Raw genomic sequence first — 19,539 nt, 5'->3', positions numbered from 1 at the left:
TAAGGAGAATTCTGGAAAGAGGAAGGCTGAGTCAGGAGAGGCCAGACTGCTGTCCAGGGAGTAGCATGTAATGGCACACAGGTAAAGCCATGAAAAATGTGATGACAAATAGATTAACAGAAGTGTAAAAGCTAATCAGTAGTTAGCCTGAGCTAATGACTGAGCAGTTTTAATTAATATTAGCCTCTGTGTGTTTACTTGCGTGTGAGTGGCTATGGACTGGGCAGGACACAGGAAAACTTCAGCTACAAATACATTATATATCCCTGTTATCATGAACAGAAGCTTGTCTTATTTATTATTAATTTCTTTTTTTGTTCTTCGAGTCTTTATAAAGGACACAAAGAAGCTGGTTGGCATTTCCTTTAAGCAGTATATATATATATTCCACAGTCCTGAGTGCCACACTTACCTTTTTTCTAAACTATTGTTTTGCCCATATTTTCTGAACTATTGTTTTGAAAAAAAAAACAAAATAAACAAAATAAAGTAGCATATTTTGTATTACTTTTTCAATCAATCCTACTCTGTCATCAAAAATGGTAATATTTTAGGAAATAGTGCTAACAATTAGCATGAATAAAGGATATTTAGTAACATGTAATTTATTTACATTTATTGATATGTATCATTTTCTGACAAACCATTAAAAAGTCTCAAAAGAGAAAGAAACATGATAACTAATATATATTATGAGAATAGAACATCTAATAACTTTCTTTGGACCATGTTTTAAAAGGTCAGCCATATGAAAAGAGCTTTGCAGAGCAAAGTGCTAAAGAGAAGCATGGGGCTTCCCAGAATGGACCTAGTGGTATCACAGAAGTCAGAAGCACAAAGCAATGAGTAAAGCTTTGATAATTATAGGGATGGAAATGGCAAAGGGTGGTAGTAAAACTTCTGGATGAAGAATAGTTTTGGAGCTGTGGAGTAAAGTGCTTGTCACACAAGCGTGGAGGCCTAAGTAGAAATCTCCCAACCTGTGTAAAAATATGCAGCACTGTGGTCCTAACTTGTACTCCCAGCACTGGGGAGGATACAGGAGGAATCATGGAGCTTACTGTCCAGCTAATAATTATAGAATGGATAAGCTCAAAGTTCAGTGAGAGACTCAGTCTCAAAACTCAAGGTGGGAGATGAAGAAATGATTCAGTTATTAAATTACGCCAGGCGGTGGTGGTGCACACCTTTAATCCTAGCACTCGGGAGGCAGAGGCTGGCAGATCTCTGTGAGTTTGAGGCCAGCCTGGGCTACCAAGTGAGTTCCAGGAAAGGCGCAAAGCTACACTGAGAAACCCTGTCTTGAAAAACCAAAATAAATAAATAAATAAAGAGTACTTACTAATCTTGAAGAAGTCCCAAGTTCAGTTCCTGACACCCACATGGCAACTTAATACTGTCTGTAACTATCTAATGAATTCTTGTATCCTTCATGGGCATCAGATATTCATATGGAACACAAACATACATTCAGCCAAAAAACAAAACAAAACAAAAAACCCTAAAAATAGCAATAATGACAAAAAACACTATGTAAGGCAAAGAGGGATAAAGGGAGAGACTTGACACTAACTCCTAAGCTCCACATGCAGTTACACACACATGCAAATAAACACGCATTGCATACATACAATACACATGTATATGTGTGCACACACACAAATAAACACGCATTGCATACACACAACACACATGTACATGTGTACACACACACACCAACACACACACACACACACACATCACACAATACCACTTAGAACCCTTCATAATATCATATTCTCTAGGGCCCTTTACCAGGGAAGGTGTAAACATAGAACTCTAGAGCATCATAAATTTTCTGCTCTCTTCCTTATAAGGAACTCACCATTAGCTAAGACTCGTATTCATAGAATTCTTGTTTGACTATAGAGTCTTACTCTTAATTAAGAATAAACATGAAACATGATTAATTTACAACAAAACCAGTCAAAGTGAGAAAACAAACTCAAGGTTTAGATACAAAAAGTAAAATTCTGCAAGACCAGCAGAATCTTAGCTTGTTTCTCACAGCACCTATTGAGTAAGACTGTTCCAGTGAGACATGAGCAAACATCTACTTACTCTAAGTAGGAAACATGACAGAACGAGAGAAGGATATCAACAAAGTCTAATTTGGTGGGCTATCCAATGAGTTTTACTGGGGTAGTTGCAGAAATATGGGTAAGAGATTATACACAGGTCAGGGGTGACTCAAAAACAGCTGCATCACCAAAATCCACCCCAGCGTGGGTGATATGTCACAAAAGCTGGAAACCTGGAGTCCACTGTGTAGCCTGCAGGCAGGTCCTTGGGTTGGAGGGTGTCCTTTCAAAGCCTCTTCCAGGCAGCTCTGATCTTCTAGGAGTGTCTCTCAGAAGTCTTTTCAGCTTATATATGATCATAGACAGAGCAGCCTACTGAATCTCGGCAGTTTTAGCAACTTTGGTAGGCCACTGAGTTGTTCGCTTTCTGATTTAATGAGCTTTCCTTCAGGAGGAAAGGTTTCACCTCTGCTTAGAGCATCCTGTTGCTCTACATCCCAGCAAATACCCTGGATCTTAATGAGTTTCTTCCATAGATGGAAGGTTTTAATTTCAAGGAAAGTTACTACATACCAGCATCTAAAGGTGTCTTCACTGAGCACAAGTTGCTTTATTTTATAAAATATTTATATAATTATAAAACATTTTTCATAATGTTTTATTGATTTTTTCAGAATTTCCCATCATGCACCCACATAACACACACTTCCCAAACCTTCTGTGTCTACCTCTCTACCCTTGTGACCCCCCAAAAAAACACCCTAAAATTAAAATAAAAAATAGAAAAAAAGTCCAATTTATGTTATCTATATACTCACTGGGGCATGATCAAACTCTCTGTGGCCTACCCCTTGAACAGAGCTGAGTCCTTCCCCTCCCCAATCCCCTAATTCCCACCAGAAGTCACCAACTGTAGAGAACATCCATATGTTTTATCACACTTTTTAAGAGTTCTCTTAGATGGCTTCCTGTTTAGGCTGTTACTTTTGGCATGGGCAGGGGAGTTAGTGGTGCTAAGGGTTGTCACAGAAGCCTTCCATGTCCCTCTCTCAACTATGTAACTACAGTCATTGAAATCACTGCAAAAGTAGTTTCCTTGCTCTTTACATCAGCAGGCTCATGGAATCAACATTGCTTCAGGCAGCAGTACACACATCTGCATGACCTTGGATGAAAACATAGACCATACACATCAACATAGTCCCTGGCTGCATCAGGATAATGGGTCCACACATGGCCCTTAGGGGCTGCATGGATCATGGGTCATCAACAAGGCCCCAGGTGGCTGCACAGGCTACTCATACTGACATGGCCCCATGAAGCAACAAAGACAGAGGACTTTGCTGGTATCCATTAGCAAGGCTTCTGTGAGCAGCACAGACCACATATGTCCACATGGATCTCAGGCTTCATCACATCCTAGGGCAGCAGCATGGACCACGGGCACCATAATGCCCTGTGGTGCCATCATGTTCCATGATGGTCCATTGAGTAGGTCCAATCCAGAAAGTGAAACTTCCCTCATCTCAGGCCTCTGTTGTTGCCCCAAGCCAGCATGATTATGTGGACAGGCAGTGTGTTGAGGGGATGAGTCTGTGTCTTCATAAGCTCCAGGCTGCTGTACACCAAAACCCAACCTTACTGGGCAATGACATATCCCACTGTCAGCCTCAGTCCTCTCTCTCACCTGTCACCATTATTGCGTTTCCAGTACTGCCTCTATCCAAAGTGCACACACTGCTCTGTTTTTCTATCTTTGCAACCTCTCCATTACTTATTCATTTATTGCAGTGGGTTAGAATAACCCTTTCACAGGGTCACCTAAGACCATCTGAAAACACGAATATTTACATTATGGTTCATAACAGTTCCAAAATTCTAGTTATAAAGTAGAAATGAAAATAATTTATGGTTGGGGGGTTACCACATGAGGAACTGTATTAAAGAGTCACAGCATTAGCTAAACTGAGAACCACTGCTATAGAGAAATACAATGTGGCTACATTTTCACTGGAGAGTCTGAGAACCCAGTCAGTAGCTGTTCACTTTTTGAGGTTAATGCTTCAGACATCAACATCTAGTAAAAGGTCTGTCAGATTCCTGGAGATATGTTGGCCTTTGTTCACATGGCAAGGCTGAAGAATCTGTGTTCTGATGCCAGGTAAGGACAGAACTGGAAGCAGCATTAGCAGGGTAACCCACTAGTGATACACAAAGGATGTTAGGCAAAAAGCAAAGCTCTGCTCTCAGATAGTGTATCTAGGCCTCTGTCAAGAGGTCTCACACATACTTAGGTTGAGTGTTCCCATCTCACAGGTGATGCAGATGATTGCCTGTTACTTGATTGCATATCCCATCAAGTTGACAACTAGGATTAACTATCTTAACAGTAGATGGAGACATGTTTTCAATGATGATGTTTGGGAATCCTTCTTGACTGTTAAAAGAGAGTCTAGGGTTCTTGATACTTGTCAGCAAAGCATGGTGAATGGGTATAGAACTTTGATGAGAAAGGAAATTAATACAGCCTATATTATGATCAATCCATGTGAGTCTATTAAATGGGTAACAGAATTTATTATGATATAAATTGAGGATATACACTCATGATTACAGAACTGAGTAGACAGCAGAAGTTGTCCTCTGATCTGACCAGGAGCAAATTCACCTCGCAGGCAGGAACAGGGAGAAGGGGATTGTGATCCTTTTTAAATTCCTTATAAGAAGTCAAGTACAATGGCAGGAAGCACTATTTCCTTTGGGCTGTATAGCTCAAGGTCATGGGTGGAGCAAATACCGATACAAGCTTATTTCCAACTCCAGGTATAAGGAAGAGCTGCAAGAGAAGGGAAGCACCATAGGTGTCTGTCCCCTTAAACACTGGGCCATCATTAACATCATCAGTGTTCTAAGATACAGAATTTACTCATTAAATCCATGGCTATGTCTTTCCTGAAATACTACATATTAATCTCCTCAGCCTTTCATATTAAGGAAATACCTACTCAATCCAGACCAAAGAAAAAATGCTAGTAGAAATACCACTGGGCATCAATTTCAGAATAGAGAAATAGAAAGGCCTGTGTGAGTTTTCAGTTTTAAATTCTTCCTTTTCTGCTGTGACAGCATCAGGAATCACTCATTCTTGATTTTTAAGATTACAACCCCAAATATCAGAACATTAGGTCATTACCTTTCAATCCTCTGTGTTGTATAGACACCACAACAAGTCCATCAATCCTTGATGCTTTTAGTTTCCAGGTGCGATTATCATAGCATTGTGTCCTAGATTCCTCCATCTACCGTTATATGGTACTCTTAAGAATTTCTTTACATAGCCGGGCGGTGGTGGTGCATGCCTTTAATCCCAGCACTCGGGAGGCAGAGCCAGGGATCTCTGTGAGTTCGAGGCCAGCCTGGGCTTCCAAGTGAGTTCCAGGAAAGGCACAAAGCTACACAGAGAAACCCTGTCTCGAAAAAAAAAAAATTTCTTTACATAATTGGTTGGAATGGTCAATGCTAATTGCCAGCTTGACAGAATCTAGATTCATGGGAGATTTGACTCTCTAGATATGCCTGTGCGGGTTATCATGGTTTTATTCATGAAGGTGGAAAGATCCACCCGCTGTTGGTAGTATCATTGCCTGAGATGGAATTCTAGATGGTATAAAAAGGCAAAAGTGAGTTACCCACATGCATTCATCTCTCTCTGCTTTCTAATTACAGATATAGTGTGACTAACTGATTCAATTTCTCCCTGCTTTGACTCTTCTGTCATAAATAGTATACCCTTAAATTGTGAGCCACAATAATCACTTTCTCATTAAAGTTGCTTATTTGTGAGTATTTTATCATGGCAAGAGAAGAGAAGCTAACACAGGGTGGGGGTGAAGAGGAAGCCACAGCCATATCATTAATATACTAACCCAGAATTTTTCCTTCATAGCAATAAATGTGTAGTAAATAGAATTAGCATCTTGAAATGATCATGAATAAAGCCAAGAAATTAACAAGTAAAATAAGGATTTATGAAGTCTTTTAATAGTCTAACTTTCAACATACTTCCATTACTTTAGTAAGAAAAAATTGTTTTAAGAAATACATACCTCCATATATGCATGTTTACTGAGTCAGTTTTATTCATTGTTATTTTTGTTATGTGGAAATTAGAACATGAAGATTAAGTCTAGATGGCTTTTTAGTACAGATTAAATTGCTCTAGCTGACAGTCAGAGATGCAGTGGTGTTATAAAAGGTCAATGCTCTTAACATAAGAATGGACTCAGCCAGCCTGCTCTGCTGTAAACATCAAGGATTCTTCTCTTTTCTCTTTTGAGGCTCTGCCATCTTCAGGACATTGTCCGAGTGGCTTATTGGGATTTTGCAGCTGATGAAAGAATGGATTTACATGACATCATAATTAATTTAGGTTTTTAAAACATATAACCATAGACACCTAAGCAACAGAAATTTGTGTTGTATTCTATACACTGAATGTCCAAGGTCAGGGTAAAGAGGTTCTGGTCTGTGCTCCATTAGCTGACACATTACCATGGCCAACAGATAACGAAAAGAGGACCAGGAAGTTCACGGTATCTCTATTAATTAATTAATTAATTAATTAATTCTGTCTCTGCATGTCTGCGTGTGAAAGCTGCTCTCATGTGTATAAGTGTGCATGGACATATCTGCAAGTGCATGTAGAAATCAGATGTTAACTTCAGGTGTAATTCCTCAGGTAACACCCATTTTGTTCTTTTCCGGCAGTGTTTCTCATTGGCCTGCAGCTTGCCAATTAGGCCAGCAAGCTCCAAGGATCTTCCTGTGCCCATCTCCCCAGTTCTGTGACAATGAGGGTGTGCCACTAAGCCCATTTTTTTATGTGGGTGTAGGGATTGAATTTAGTATTTGTGATTTTGTGGCAAGTGTTTTATGAACTGACCCTTCTCACAAGCTCCATGGAAACCCTTTCATAGTGATACTAATCCTGTTTACAATGACTCCATTCTCATGACTTAATTGCCTATCAAAGGTCTCACTTTCAGGTACCATCACACTATGCAATATAGCATGATTTTATGAATCTGAAGGAGATATAAACACAGTAATTTAATAGGATACACTAGTTTCCTTGTGCTGGTTTAATTCCGGTGCTCTTGACTATTGACCAGCATGGAAAAACATAAAGGTCATCATCATCCATCTCAAATGGAGGCAGGAGATGGCACCTCTCCAGGGAAACTCAAGTGATAAAGTTTAGGTCAGCAGGACGTATCTCAGAGATATGTCTTCCTTAGGAATCTGACTGCCTCCATTTCTGGAACTCAGCAACCAATGTTTATCAAAACTAAGAGACTGATGTTTTGTCATTTCTTTTGGATCTACCTATGTACAAACCACAGCAGTTTATTTTATATCCTTCTCTATAGAAGAAGGTATGTGCTCAGTTGGTTTTCCATGTGTATTCACATGCTCTCTCACCTCATCAGGAACACCCGTCTAACAAGGATGCATATGCATAAATATGTATGTACCTTTGATTTTTCTTGGCTATGTTTACTTTTTTCTCTCTCTCCAACTCTATGTGTGTGCAGGTATATTTGACTGTATGTATGTATGTGTATATGTGTACATGTGGAGGTGACAGGTCAACTTTGGGAGTCAACACCTAGCATTTTCTGGGCCTGTGGTAGCAATTCTGATTGTTCAGGTAGGCTCCTTCTCCTCAAACACCTCCAAATCCCCACTCCTTTCATAACCACTTGAGGGGCTAGGAATATAGCAATATAAAACTGTAAACCTAAAAAAAGTAAATAAATAAAAGCTGACAGTCCTGAGCTCTAAAGGTTAACTGCTAACAATGGCTGTCTGCTTTACAGCCAACTCTTCTGTCAACAGCCAGGGATTAACTTTCAGCACTCTTGCCCTTTATAGGCAACAACTGCCTGGACCAAAGTTAACTTTTAATAGTCATTTCTGCATGACTTCCAGCATGCACCCTATGCCTGATGCTTACCTTTGCTATAAAGGGGGCTTGAAGCCCACCCACTTTGCCACAACTTCAGAATCATGAACTCCGGCTGTGGTCTCAGCTAGCTGATAAGCTTTTGTGCCCCATGGTGATTTTCTTTTCTTTCTTTGATTTTTTTTTCCTAGAATAAAGTTTGCTTCTGGTTAATAGAATTTGGTGTTCTGTCCCCCATTATTTTGTGACTGCAAACCCAACACACTCACACAATTGATTGTCATTTGGAAAGTATTAAGTGAACCCAATACCATAGCTTAGGGATATTGATTAGAACCCTGCCAATGACAAACAGTCAGAGCAGGATTCTCTTTTCTGCCAGGCCTGAGGTTTCCTGCCCTGAAAGAGAAACTCAGAGGAGTGCCAACAGTGCAGCATGTTGAGGGCACAAAGGTCCTTGCACCCACAGAACATGAATGTAGATGAATTTCTAAACAGTCTTATTAATTAAAAATCATGGAGCCAGAAATTGGGGTTAAAGCCTGAGAGAGATCAGAGGAATAGAAGAGCCATCAGCCAACCTCACCTCACTAACTCTGCACCTTCCAAAGGCGAGATACTTCCCATCTACCCACACCTATATGCCCTGCTGTTCTGCCATTTGATTTGGTCTCTCTGTCCAGCTACATCACTTCCTCTTCCTGCCCAGCTCTGTCACTTCCTGTCTGTCTGTACAGACCTCCCAGACTTCCACGGTTAACTAGTGTTGGAATTAAGGCATGTGCCACCACACCTGGCTCTGTTCTCAGTGTGGCCTTGAACTCACAGAGATCTAGACAGTTCCCTGCCTCCCAAGTAATAGGATTAAAGGTGTATGTTAAATTGCATGACTTTTGTGTTTACTTTTAATGGTTGGATTTTTCCTCTGATCTCCAGGTAAGCTTTATTTATTAAAGCACAAATAAAATATAACCACATTTCAGCACAAATAAAATATCACCACACACGAGGGAACCAGGAATGTTAAACATGTATGAGCCTCTCCTCTAAGGAGGACATACCTGTTTTCCACTGAAAAGGCTGGGAGTGAATATTGATAAGAGTCTAGTAACCTTATTGCGATCTGTGGAGAAAGACTTAACCTAACTTTTACTATAGAGGCAGATCTCACCCAAATTCCCCAGAATGATTATTTCAGACTCTTTCCTCCACAGATCATTATCTTTAGCTCCTAGTTAATAGAACCTGTCCTTAGTGGACATGTCACATGTATTTTATGTAGCACTGAATTCTATGCTATCTTGAACAGAGACAACATTAGAATCTAGGCTTTTTAGCTGTGGAAGCTACTCTCAAGGTTATGTGTACCTTGTAGAGGAGGTTCTATATAGTTACATCTTAAGCCTTATTGTGCACCTGCAGTTGGAATGATTGTTGTCTGGAAAGCTTGGATGGGAATGATTATTGCTTGGAAACTTTTTCTGAAATTATACTTGTTTTAAATATGCTGACAATGAACAGCTTGGTATTAGACTTTCTGAAGTCTGATGCATGTTGACAATTCAATCAGAACCCAGTTTTTATTCTCATCCCTTTGTGGATTTGCTTCCCTGCCTGGACACCTGTAGGGTCTCTCAGCACCAAGCAGTTCATTCAAGAAACTTGAGGCCACAGGCATTCTTTCCTTCATCAGAGACAGTGAGGCATTGAGAGTGCACCTCTTGGAGGATATTATCATATCCTTCTATCACAGGGAGATACCTGATGGCCTGTGACTGGATTCCAGGAATCCCTTTTCTTATCCTTAGGCATCACAAGGAATATGGAAGATCACAAGGTACCAATGATCCTTGCACATCATGGACCAGCTCAGTGGCTTCACAGGGCTAAAAGAAGATTCACATGGTGATCAAGACATTGTATGTGGATAAAAAGAAAGATCTAAATACCATCCAGATGATGGATTTGCTGACACAGAGTACTCAAAATTAAATTTGTAATTATTTTTCTTTTTTTCTTAACACATACATATGTATATTCTATGTGGCACATTATAAATACATATAATTCTGATTTTTCATCTATATATCAATAAAATAACATTAATTCAATAGCTTACAGGGTGTTCCAGAACAATAGACAAAATATTCAGAATATAAGGAAAAATGACTAGTCAGTGGAGGGAGATACATGATGGTCATTATTTCAATGAAAATAGATATTCAGTTAATAGCAGTGAGACAAATGAGATGTTGGTAGTATGTGACACATATTTTGTAAGCAGGTACAAATGACAAAACTGAGGAAAAGCAATTCAAATGAAAGTCTCTGTCTCAGTATCATGGAGGACAGAAGTAACTAGTAGACTACTTCTTTTAACTGCTGAAAATAAAAGTATAAATATCCTTAGGAAGTACAAGTATTCTGCAAGACTAAAGGAGAAATACAAGCACTCTCCACAAATGGCAAGTACACCTGTCCTTAAGGTCAGCCATAGAAAATTCTTGGAAAATGGTTAGTGGGCTAGAGTGACAGCTCCATCAGTGTTCTGATTAGGTTTTTTTTTGTTGTTGTTGTTTGTCTTTGTTTTTTTTTTTGTTGTTGTTGTTGTTTTTTTTTGTCACCTTGACACAAGATAGAGTCATCTGGAAAGTAGGAACTTCAGTTGAGAAAATGCCACACCAGTGCTGAGGGATGGTCTGTATGTCAAATCTGTTGCTCTGATTGGTCAATAAATAAAACACTGATTGGCCAATGTTAGGCGGGACTAACAGAGAAGAGAATTGAGAGAACAGGAAGGTGGGAGGAGTCACTGCCAGTCACCACCAGGACAAGCAGCATGTGAAGATGCCAGTAAGCCACGAGCCTCGTGGCAAGGTATAGATTTATGGAAATGGATTAATTTAAGCTGTAAGAACAGTTAGCAAGAAGCCTGCCATGGCCATACAGTTTGTAAGCAATATAAGTCTCTGTGTTTACTTGGTTGGGTCTGAGTGGCTGTGGGACTGGCGGGTGACAAAGATTTGTCTTGACTGTGGGCAAGGCAGGAAAACTCTAGCTACACATCAGCTTGGCCAGTGGACAAGTCTGTGTGGTGATTTCTTGATTAATGACTAAAATGTGATGGTTTGGGATGGTTTCAGGTCTGGACAGGTGGTCCTGGGTTAAAAGAAAGCAACCTGAGCAAGCCATAAAGAGCAAGCCAGTGAGCAACATTCTTTTACAGGTTCTGTTTTAGTTTCTGCCTCCAGATCTCTACCTTGAGTCCATGTCCTTTCTACTTTCCTTAATAAAATGGAAAAGATGAGGTACCTTTGTAAAATATGAAATTCATGGAAACCCAGCCTAGCATGTGCTGTATGGCATTATTTTTGGGGAGACATGAACAAACATTTCAGCAGCCTAGATATGGAGCTCATGACAGACCAAAGTTTGGATGCCACTAGAGTACAACTTGGTGAATTGTGGTGATATTTCATTTGTGCATACCAATAAATCTTATCTTGGGATCAGAAGAAAAAGCCAGCTACTATATTAAACATAGAAATCAGGCAGTTGTAGCACATGTCTTCAATTCTAGCATTTGGGAGGTAGAGAGCCATCTAGATCTCTGTGAGTTCAAGGCCACACTGGGAACCGAGCCAGGAATGGTGGCACATGCCTTTAATCCCAGTGCTAGTTAACCATAGAGGTCTGGAGGTCTGTACAGACAGACAGGAAGTGATAGAGCTTGGTGGAAAGAGGAATTGTCATAGCTGGGTGGAGAGAGGAAGTAAGATGGCAGGGCACAGAAAGGTATATAGGTGTGAGTATACAGGAAGTAGCTCTCTCTTTGGCTGAGGATTTCCTAGAGGTAAGACATGGCTGACTTGCTCTCTGATCTCTCAGATTTCACCCCAATATCAGTCTCTAGGTTTTTTCATTAATAAGATCATTTAGTAATTTGTCTTACAGTGAACCAGTGAGTTTATTGCAGTTATTTGTAGAAGTAAGAGGTGTTACAAGAATGAAAATAAGTCAAAAACAGCTGTAGTGTCACAGACAATTCCAACATGTATAACAGCTCACAAAAGCTGGAAACCTAGTGGAAAACATAGCTTGTGGGCAGCTTAACAGGTTCTTCAAAGATATCCTTTCCTAGTAGCTTAGTTGCTCTGATACTCTTCGAGGTAGCTCAGCTGGTCTCTGTTTCTTCTAGACTGTTTAGCTGGTCTCTGTTTCTTCCCAGGCATCTGGGCTTGTCTTCTTCTTTACAGCTTAGTCTACAAGAGCATACCTCTCAGCAGTCTTTACTGCTTATATACTTGAGGGAGGGAGGGTTCTAGTGAATCCAGTCAGTTTCAGGGACTTCCTGGAGCTATTTTGAATTGCTTACTTGACATCCTCATACCAAGGTATCAATAGGATCCCTGTTGCTTCAAGGTCTTAGGACTTTGCTTCTTCTAGCTCTTGGTGATCCTAAGCAATGTTAGTTATTCCCTGGTATGCTGATGTGCAATCTAGTTTCTGCCTCTGCCATTACACGACTTTCTCCCTACTATGTCTTTGGGCCTTGACCTACCTTTCTTCAAAAGCACCCTAATTGTTAGATTTAGAGCCCATTCTGATTAAAAATGGTCATCACTCACTAAATTTAATTATAACTTTTATGGCTCTATATTAATTACCTTTTCATTGTCACAAAGTATGTGACAAAAATCAACTTAAGGAAGGGTTTCCTTTGCCTCAGTTTGAGGATGCTCTTGATCATAGTGAAGAAACTATGGAGGTAAGGGTAAGGTATAAAGCAGGAAGTCACACTGCACCTGCTCTTAGGAAGCAGACAGATGGATGCTGGTGCTCAGTTTGCCCCCACCCCCCTTTTTCCAGTCTACGACCATATCCGATGGAATGGTGCTGCACATATTTACTTAGGGTAAGTTCTTCCCATTTTACTTAACCAAATCTAAAAAACTACCTCACAACAAATCCAGGGTGACTTAAATCCTATCAAGTTTACAAGCAAGAGTAATCCTCAAGAGCCTCTTTTCACATTCACACTTGTGGGAGTTAAGGTTTCCACTCATATTAGGTGGCACAATTACACTTTCAGTGAAATCCTGGTCAATAAATCCTGAGTAATTTTTTTGGTCAAATTTATACTTTTAATCAAAAGGGTTTTTTTTCCTTTGAAACTGTGAGTTTGTGTGTGGAGAACTACAAAACTTGTCTATGTACACTGCAATAAATTTAGAGAGCAAAAGATATTTTTAAAAATAGCTCATTACTATAATGGTTATTTTTAATAGGAATTCAAAAATCTTTTCTTCTTTCAAAAAACAAGACCACCGTTTTGACCCCTGTTAATACATGAAGAGCAGTTTTGCCTATTCTAAAGCTTCTAAGATGGAATAACCATGTGGTGTTCACACTTACTGTTAGGAATTGGATAATGTGTTTATCAGATTAATCCTTTTAATGGAACAGATCTCCTGGAAATGATTTCCAAACTGCCTTAATCCTGACCCAGGACGGTGATTACCTGCACCAATCCATCAGCCAAACTACTAAACACAAGAACACTTTATTGAGCCTCTGACCTTGGCATTAGAGAATCCCAAACAGGACACCAATCACAACAGCTGTACCTTGTGCCTCTAGGACTCCCAGAGAGGAGACTAAAAGATGAACTATTGCAGTAGCAAGGAATGTCCACAGTGCCACAGAGAAGCATTGGAGCATCCGTACTTAGATCACTGGAGAAGTGTGGTGCAAGGGATGAAACCTATACTTTCTCTCTCCTGTGTAGCGGGAGTCATGGGGCATGTGTGGAGGTAAGAACATTCCGGTGCTGGTCCGAGCCTTTCACAGTGTTTGAAAGAGACTCTCTCTCTCTCTCTCTCTCTCTCTCTCTCTCTCTCTCTCTCTCTCTTCCTTTCCCTCCCTCCCTCTCTTCTTAATTTCTCACTGTTGTTTTAGGCCAGCTTTTTACAGCTTCTGAAGAGTCTCCTGTTTCTGCCTCCCTAAGGACAACCAATCACAGTTACTTGGTTGGCTTTCAATGTGTGCTGGGGATTCAAACTCAGGTTTTTACACTCCCACTGCAAAATGCTTCTTCCACTTAGTTATTTCCTCAGCCACTGTCTAGCTTCTCATTGTGTGAAATGACTGAGCATAGCTAAGAAAGAGACTGTATAGGATTGGGAGAAGCAATCAACAGAATTGACCCTACAGGTGTGCTGAGTGAGAAGGCAATGACCTTGTTTCTGGCAGAACTCTATACTGCTCTGGCTTTGAGGACAGTGATGGGAGGGCATTTCGGCAAGAGACAAGCAAAGAGCAATGTAGGAACTTCTGTAGTTGGGGCCAAGAATATAAAAAAAACCCACTGAAATGACATGTACCCAACCATGTGATCAGTCTTTTTTTTTTTTTTACCTACATTGTTTATTGGGTATGAATTTTACATAAAACTTGTGTTTTTCAACAGAAACAGTAGAGCTGGAAAATATTGTGCCATCTTCTCCAAGCTGCACATCCAGAACCACTGATAGTGTGGTGGAAACTGTGGCCCTTTCCAAGACCACAACTCTTGTGGTCCACAGATGTCAGCACACATATCTCTCTGTGCTTGTGGACTGGTTTGGTGATCCACTGGGTGTCAGGATTTCTCCAGATCCTCTTATTGAATGGATCAATAGGGATAACCTAAAATAAATTATATGTGGACTCTTCACCAACCCAGTAAGAGTTGATGGCACTTAAAGCCCCACAGTGCCTTCCACGGATCTCCAACAGACTGAAGGTTTTGGGCAAACTTTAGCTTGTTAACATCATGATGGACTGACTTGTTATCCTAAGAACTAGGCACTTTAAGCCACTAAGATATCTTTGCTTGTGCTTATATTCCACCCTGCTCACCCTATCTGAATTTGTTGGGTAGGAAGCCAACACAGAGCAGCACAGAGAGCTGGTGGTATTGCCAGAAGTGAACCCTTGGAAGTAAGCATATCAGGTCAAACTGCTTCTCCTTCCATAGCTCCTGGGTATATCTGTATGCTCCCATCTTGGCTCATGTGAGAGCTCACATGATCTCTCTTGAGATTAATTAATTTTTTTTTTTTTTTTGGTTTTTCGAGACAGGTTTTTTTTTTTTTTTTTTTTTTTTTTGGTTTTTCGAGACAGGGTTTCTCTGCGTAGCTTTGCTCCTTTCCTGGCGCTCACTTGGTAGCCCAGGCTGGCCTCGAACTCACAGAGATCTGCCTGGCTCTGCCTCCCGAGTGCTGGGATTAAAGGCGTGCACCACCACCACACGGCTGAGTTTAATTAATTTTAAGTAGTGTTGTGTGATTTGTGGAGTTAAAACAATATTTTTAAACTTCAAAAAATATGAATGTGTCTATTATGTGTGTGTGTGTGCGCGCGCGCGTGCACAATCTATGTTTATGTAGGTGCAGAACAGTCATCCACTTTTTTTGAGACAAGAATCATTGGTCTGAAACTCACCAATTATAGCAGATTGATCTACCAGTGAGCCCCAGGGAGAATTCTGCCTCAGCCTCCCCAGTGCTGGATTACAAACATATACAACTACTGTTGGTGGGGATCAAATTCAGGTCCTCCTACTTTCAATATAAGCTGACTGAGGGATCTCCTCCACTCTTAAAGTAATACCTTCTCATGACAAACCCCAACTGTGGAGAAACCTTCAACTATGACAGCATAGGCTTTTCAATGTCTGCCAATCACTCAGCCCCACTCCCAGATCCAGATACTTGGCATGTTGTTTTTTTGTTCTACAAGAGGAAGTGTCAACATGCAACACATTAGATATTCTTAAGTGAATCCAACAATCCTATGTGTGAGCCAGCAGCACTTAATAACAGCATAACCTATTCTGCGTCTCATCTTAGTTGTATTTCCTAAACTGTGTATATAAACTTGCTTTTTTAAAAACAATGAGTACTTAGCATTTCTTCTGAAAAATGCTTGTCACTCTGTTTTATGTAATACTCACTGATGGTCATTTATGTGGTTATCTGAACCTCTGCTTGAGATATAGATATGGGAGTAGCTTGCCATATATTAAACTTAAAGACATATACATATATAAGTGAAATAAGCCAGGCTTAGAAAGGCAAATAACATGTTTTCTCTCATTTGTGTTTAATAGATTTTATGTACAAACATGAAATCATGTATGCAAATATGTTGTGAAAGTAGATATAGACATTAAACTTTCTTGGGAACAAGGGAACTTATGACAGGAGGTAACAGTGAGACAGGGAGGGTAGGGAGAAATTAAGGGATGTAGCTGGAAGTTTTCCTATGTCCTAGCCAGCTGGTAGTCAGAACAAATCTTTTCTACTCACATCCCCCAAGTAAGAACACAGGAGCTTATATTAATTATAACTGCTTGGCCATTAGCTCAGGCTTATTACTGACTGATCTTACACTTAATTTAACCCATGATTCTTATCTATGTTTAGCCATGTTACTGGTACCTTTTCTCAGTTCTGCCTTGTCATCTTGCTTCCTTTGTGTCTGGCTGGCGACTCCTGACTCAGCCTTCCTCTTTCCAGAATTTTTCTTGTCTGCTCATCCTGTCTATACTTCCTGCCTGGCTACTGGCCAATTAGCATTTATTTATCAACCAATCAGAGCAACACACATTCACAGCATACAAAATGACATTCCACAGTACTTCCCCTTTTCTGTCTAATCAAAGAGGAAGGTTTTAACTTTAACACAGTAAAATTACTTATAATAAAACAGTTATCAAGCAAGAATTATAAGTTACAATATCTAGTCTATTTGTATTTGGCAAAATTGAAGAAAATATTCTATCATGTATCCTATATTTATGAGTCTAAAGTTTCATATCTAATTTATCTTTTATCATAACCAAGGAAAATTATAACTATTTAGTCTTCAACTACATCAAAGACCTCAGAAGGATATAATATTACCTAAGTAAACGAGAAATACATTGTAAACAACTTCCAAAAATCTAGAATGACAGAGACAGCTGACTGCCTGGACAGTCACACCAAATTCCTCTATAATGTTGGGGCATCCATCTTCAGCTTATAGGTCTAGAGTCTCTCAGTTGTTTCTCTCTTTGTCTTATAGAATATATGGCAGTCTACTCTGTGAAGCAGAAACCTAAAACACCATTTTACCTTGCAAAATTCAGTGGTCAACTTCCTATGTGTCCTGCATGTCCAGTTTATATAACGTGCTGTCAATCAGTCAACACAAGGGCATTTTTTTTTGCCCAGTGGCTAACTTTTGCCATATAGAAAACAAACTCAATAATGAGTTTATTCAATACCCATCATTCTCCTTGAAGTAATTGGTGCTGCCAGGAACAGACATGTCTCATTGTCCAGAAAAGTCTAATTTTTAAAAATATTTTAAATTACATATTCTGTAGGTCTTTGAAGTGTTTCAAGATGACCTGTCTATCTAAAATATATCTCTGCTTGACTTTGAAAACATACTTAATATGACTACAAGTTTGATCATCATGGATGACTAATTATTAATCTGTACTTCTTAATTATACATTACAATTTCAGATGAGCTGTGCTTTCATAATACTTTAAACAAGAGTAGAAATACATATACAGTATAACAAAATTAACTTTAAATTTTTAGCAATAAACTAAAATCCATAGCAAGTTTTTGCTCTTTAAAAGTAGATTCTATGATCTACCCTTTCATCCTATCATATCTACAATATTCCCTTTTGTTCTTTAGAAAGAAATTGCATTTATAATCAACCACTTTAAATAAAAATAAACATTTATGAACAATATTTTGGGAATTTGGGCATAGTTTGTCATGCTACTTCCTGCTGATAGAGGGCACTGGTAATCTTTTGGGGATGCTGAGAAAATTAAGAATTATGGTCAAGTCCTGACTGGAGTAGTCTGTGACACAGACACACATTCACAGCATACAGAATGAAATTCCACAGCAGAGCGATATGTACAATGCATGCTATATTCTTGTATAAAATGTCCCTATGTAGCACAGTAACATTCACAATAAATAGACACAATAAAAAATGCAAAAACATAATACATGTACACATAGTTGGGCACAGATGAAAGGCTGGGATACAGCTTAGTGTTGTAGAACATCTTCCCACCATAGACAAGTCCCTAAGTTAAATAGCCAATATTAATTTTGATTACTTTAATTTGATATGTATTATTAATCATATTTCAAAGATTTAAAGCTTTGATTTATAGTAGCAATGCTTTAAAATTACTATTTTTCTATAACTATGTTTACAAGACAAACCATTGCAGAGGATAATAAATCACCTGGATTAATAAAATTGTTAGAATTAAGTAGGAAGTAACAAAGATTGTCATTTGCATTTTTCAACTATGAGTGACATTAGATATGATGAGTTATTTTTCTTTTTGAGATACTGTTCACTAAGTACCCAGCCTAGGTATGCCCTCTTGATCCCTTCATATCAGCCTTCTGAGTGTTGAGGTCACAGGTGTCTACCTTTGTATTCCATACTTCAGGGTGAGGTTTTGGAAAGTATCACTGGAAGAACTGTATTGTGTATTTTTCTATAACTATGTTTACAAGACAAACCATTGCAGAGGATAATAAATCACCTGGATTAATAAAATTGTGTACAACAGTTAGGTTTGAGATTCGAGGAATGAAAACACAGTGGGACAAAGTGAACAGCATTTCAAATCTCTGTCATCTGAATACAAATGACTGCACAGTTGAGATGTAGACAGTGTCTATATACCAGAAGTTAATTCAGGAATGAATAAGAATTAGTAACTGTTTGCCGGGCGGTGGTGGCGCACGCCTTTAATCCCAGCACTCGGGAGGCAGAGCCAGGTGGATCTCGGTGAGTTCGAGGCCAGCCTGGGCTACCAAGTGAGTCCCGGGAAAGGCGCAAAGCTACACAAGAGAAACCCTGTCTCGAAAACCAAAAAAAAAAAAAAAAAAAAAAAAAAAAAAAAAAAAAAAAAAAAAAAAAAAAAAAGAATTAGTAACTGTTTTTGTTTGTTTTGGCTTCCCATTGGCTTTTTGCTTATTTGTTTGTTTTTTAGACAGGGCTTCATGTAGACCACATAGCCTTCAAATTCACTACATACCATGAACTACTGATCCTCTTGCTTCTACTTCCCAAGTGCTAGAACTACAGATTTATGAGATCATCTCCAGTTATGAAGAATGAGGCATGGAATTGAAGGCTTTGGGCATGCTAGGCATGCAAGTTACCAAAGGAGGCACATGCCTAGCCCCTTGGCTTTGCCTGCTTACAAATATATTTGCTTAAGTAATTTAACTTACTATTTTTTAAGTGACAATAGCTTCAGTTGACAGTACATTGGAATCTGGGCCTAATGTAATATTCAAAAATCCAAGTGCCCAATCCAAAAGTCACTTTTGCTCCTGAAGAAGAATTTGCAATCTAGAAGATATTACCATGAAACTACCCATTGAATTTGTGAGAGAGGAAAAAGGAATTGTAGATAGTATCATTTT

General features: G+C 39.2%; 1 pseudogene; it reads right to left on the bottom strand.

Moving 5' to 3' along the window:
• Positions 1-14,487: 14,487 nt before the first annotated feature.
• LOC121821202 (large ribosomal subunit protein eL15 pseudogene) lies at positions 14,488-15,070 on the bottom strand (annotated as a pseudogene).
• Between the last annotated feature and the right edge of the window lie 4,469 nt (positions 15,071-19,539).

The sequence above is a fragment of the Peromyscus maniculatus genome, chromosome 11, assembly GCF_049852395.1.
Source record: "Peromyscus maniculatus bairdii isolate BWxNUB_F1_BW_parent chromosome 11, HU_Pman_BW_mat_3.1, whole genome shotgun sequence".
Lineage (NCBI taxonomy): Eukaryota > Metazoa > Chordata > Mammalia > Rodentia > Cricetidae > Peromyscus > Peromyscus maniculatus.
This window is presented reverse-complemented; position numbering and strand designations above follow the sequence as displayed.